Raw genomic sequence first — 4538 nt, 5'->3', positions numbered from 1 at the left:
TATATATATATATATATATATATATATATATATGTGTGTGTACATTCACACACAGACACACACACACAGACACACACACACATAGACACACACACACACAGACACACACACACATCAAGCCTCCACACAGTTTCAGTCCACCAAATCTGCTCACAAGCTATTAGTTGGCCTGGGACTTTAGTAGAAGACACCTGTTCAAGGTTTTGTACAGTGGATACGAACCTAAAACCACATGGTTCCAAAGTGAGCTCCTTAACCATTCTGCCATGCCTCTGCCTTTCTAAGCTAAACATTTATCTTGAGTTCCATTGAATACATTTCATATTTAACATGTGTATAAGTTCTGTTACATCCATTGGCTATAATGGTTTCATTTCTTTTTCTGCTAAAAGACATCTCTATATGAAGTATGAGTAAGGTGTTTAACCCTTTAGCATTTAAACTGACCATATCTGGCCCAAATATTCTACCTGTTTTTTTGTTCAAACTGACCAGGTCTAACCTCTTGCACATACAATATAATGTCATTGTAAAAATAAACAATCACATCATTGACATCTCAAAGCTATGAGATAATGCATGATTAATTCAAAACTATGTGAATAAATAAGCATTACATTTGCCAGAGTAATTCGAGTGTTAAACGGTTCGTAACACAAGTTTGTGAGACATAAGCATTGACTGCAGAAGATCTAGAGAGGCTAGAGTATGAATTGAGTATGATCTGTTGTATGTATAATACTTATTTGCACTAAAGACAGAAACATTTACCCCAGTGCGTGACTAGTACCTATTTAATTGACCCCGAAAGAATGAAAGGCAAAGTCGACCTTGGTGGAATTTGAACTCAGAACATAGCAGCAGACAAAATACTGCTAAGCATTTCGCCTGGCGTGCTAATGATTCTGCCAACTCGCTGCCTTTGCCAACAATTATGATAATGAAAGCGGTGTGTAATAGACCATCATCAATCAATGAATACTCTCTGAGTGGTTGGCGTTAGGAAGGGCATCCAGCTGTAGAAACTCTGCCAAATTTAGATTGGAGCCTGGTGTTGCCATCCGGTTTCACCAGTCCTCAGTCGAATCGTGCAACCCATGCTAGCATGGAAAGCGGACGTTAAACGATGATGATGATGATGATGATGATGAATGTCGATATTGCAAAGATACCTCATGCCATGGTGATATTACTTTTAATTACGCCATGATGATATAAACTTTCTGTCTTGCTATCTCTGAAAGATTAACTAAAATATAGTTTAAAAGTTTTATCTTTGCATAAATATACATTTGGCAAAACACAAGGAGTGCTCTGTTTTCTATTCTCTTGTCAGGTGGAAAATATAGATTAAAATAGATTAGCAGCTGACCCTGCTCTTATGTCAAAACCAGGTCAGGGAATATTTTAGGGCAGGAAATGCCAAACTATATGACTTATAACATTACAGAAATTCTCCATATTGTTGAGAGCAGGAAAATTTTGTTTTGTGTTATCATGGATGACAAAAGATGCAAAGAGTGTGGAAGGGTCTCACATGCATGCATACATACATACATACATGCACGCATGCACACACACACACACACATGTCCCCAAAGACAAAGAAATAAGAACCCACAATATGGTAGATGCTACAGCCACTCATAATAAAAAAGGTGTACTGTTGGAATGTCCCAGTGAAGATCTCAATAAAATGTAAGCACAATAGACCTGATATAATGATTTGGTTCCACTATCACCGACAACCTCTCCCTGGATGCTCAGATAGACAAGAGGATCGGGATGGCAGCCACAACATACGCTCGTCTCATGCCAAGAGAGTAGACAAACCCCAAGCTAACAGTGAAAATGAAAATGGCTGTGTACAGTGCTTGCGTCCTCAGCACTCTGCTATATGGCAGCGAGACATGGACCGTGTATGCCCGCCAGGAGAAACGGCTCAACACCTTCCACCTCAGAAGCCTCCAACACATACTCGGCATCCTCTGGCAAGACAAAGTAACCAATACTGACGTTCTGTCTCGTGCTGGCCTCCCCACCATGCTCACCTTACTAAGACAACGTCGGCTGCGCTGACTTGGCCACATTCACCGTATGGAGGATGGTTGGATCCCAAAGGATGTCCTTTACGGAGAGCTTGTCGTAGGACAGAGAAACATTGGCCGCCCGAAGCTGAGGTACAGGGACGTGTGCAGGAGGGATATGAAGGCACTTGGTATCAACACCAATTCCTGGGAGGATCTCGCAGCCGACCGAACCAGCTGGTGAGGCACTCTTCACAAACAACTGCAGACCGGCGAAGAGAATTTGAGGGTGGCAGCAGATGAAAAGAAATGACAGCCAACAGATCGGATTCAACGTATAGGTGTGACCTCTGCAAACAAGACTGCCGCTCTCGCATCGGTCTCTACAGCCACAGGAGGCATTGCAAAAACTGAATAGACAACTCAACAGATGGATGACATCATCCATGGTCAGCCATGACCGACAGAGGCCTATTTTTCAAAACAAAACAAAATAGTAAGAGGGAAAATAATGTTTATTTTTGTATAGTCTCATTTTATCTATATTTGAAAAGTTTCCTCCTACTTTTTTGAATTGCAAAGACTTTGATCAGATCCTTAAAATTAATCTTAAGTAACACATCTGCATCTATACTTAGTAAAGATAAAGGCATCCCGAATATTATTTTAGCAAGTTTAAAATGATTTCTTTTGTGCTGTAAACCATTTACCATTTCTGTGGTGCCCTCTTCTTCCCTTTGATGCCCTAAGCATGTGCTTATTTTACTTAATGGTTAATCCAGCGCTGAGTAAGCTACTGGATTGCATGCAACAGTGAGATGGACTCAGTTTTAAATGAATCAGTTTTTAATCTTCTGGATGCCGGAAAGAAACTTACTCAGAAAACTTATAACTATGCACATTTGGAAAAGCAGATTTGTTGCTATTTTAAAATTTTGACTTTTAAAGCTGATCACTATTTTTGCTTCATAACATTTCAAAAAAAAATTGTATCAAATTAGAAAGTTTAGTAAAGTTAATTTGTAATGATGTGAGGGAAGAAATAAATGCAAATGAATGTTTTTATTTTCCTTGTTTTTTGCACCAACCTTACTGCTACTCTGCTTCTATCCTCATACCATTACTTCCACAAAATTTTTAACATGTGATTATAACTCTATCTCTATTTGTGGCTGTTTGAGGTATTTTACCTATCTCTACTTTCCTCTCATCTTCCATCTCTTTACAATACTTTAGCCTATCGTCCTAATTGTATCTTCTTTTGCAATTATTTGAAGGATGTATCAATTTTATTTTCTGTTCGACTTTCTGATCCTTCCCCTCAATTTCTTGGTTCCCACCCTATTGCTTAGTCATCTCTTTCCTCACCACATCAGTTAATCACTTTCAAGTTTCTACGTATCCTTTCCTTTACACAGACCAACTAGCTCGATGAACCAGTTAACATTTACATATTATACATATACATACACTAAGTGGTGAATTAGATACAACAAAACACCTAGGTCAGCTTGTTATATCTTGCCTACCAATAGTAGCCTGTGGTACATTTTGAACTTCATTAAAGATCAATTATTGTAGAATGATTAAAAAAAAAAATGTATTCACCTAAGGAAAAAACATACAGCAATCATACCCCTCTTCAGGCACTCATTTTCGACTGGAAGTCAGGTATAGCCAGTACAAGTTAATATAATTCATACTTAATCTGAATTGTTGCTGGTTAGCAATCTGCCCATGGACAGACAAGCAATTCTGGAGAAGAATTAGGGAAGGGCTCAATACTGTATAGCGAGGGCGAGTCACAATATAGATGGCTGCATGAAGAGATGAGGCTATCGAGTAAGTTTATTTTAGGTTCAGTGGAGCAGAAGAAATTGTAGTAGTAGTAATAGTAGGTAATAAATATGCTGCTCGACAGGGGATCAAAAGCTGAACAATTTATTGATGAAGGTTTGTTTACGAAGCAGTCAGCCCTTTTATAGATAGGAATTGCTTAAAATATGAGTACGCACGTACGCATATAATAAGAGAGTGCCCTAGTATATTGATTTCAAATTTTGACACAAGGCCAGCAATTTCCGAGTAGGGAGTTAGTCGATTACATCGACCCCAGTGTTCAACTGATACTTATTTTATCGCCTCACGAAATGATGAAAGGCGAAGTCGACCTCGGCGGAATTTGAACTCAGAACGTAAAACGGACGAACTGTCATTAAGCATTTTACCCGGCATGCTAACAATTCCGTCTGCTCGCCGCCTTAGAATCCCCTAGTATATTACCGGTACTTTATAGAAGAAAGAACAGCCAAATTAATTTCAGAAGCAAAAATACAAAACATTATACTGAAGTATAGCTCTTTTTACTGACTCGGAAAATTTTTTAAAATAAAAGTAACTATGACAATTGCTAATTGCTGAGAACTGAATTAAATTAAAACCCTTTGTAGCTGTCGGTATTACCTCCCACCATTCTCCCATTCCTCCCTCAGTACTGCCATCATCACTATT

General features: G+C 38.7%; 1 protein-coding gene across 4 annotated transcripts in view; it reads left to right on the top strand.

Moving 5' to 3' along the window:
* Nucleotides 1-4538, top strand: part of LOC106871661 (mitogen-activated protein kinase kinase kinase kinase 4-like) — a 277960-nt gene that overhangs the window by 900 nt on the left and 272522 nt on the right. The gene's annotated exons all lie outside the window — the stretch shown is intronic.

The sequence above is a fragment of the Octopus bimaculoides genome, chromosome 9 (genome assembly GCF_001194135.2).
Source record: "Octopus bimaculoides isolate UCB-OBI-ISO-001 chromosome 9, ASM119413v2, whole genome shotgun sequence".
In the NCBI taxonomy this organism is placed as follows: domain Eukaryota; kingdom Metazoa; phylum Mollusca; class Cephalopoda; order Octopoda; family Octopodidae; genus Octopus; species Octopus bimaculoides.
This window is presented reverse-complemented; position numbering and strand designations above follow the sequence as displayed.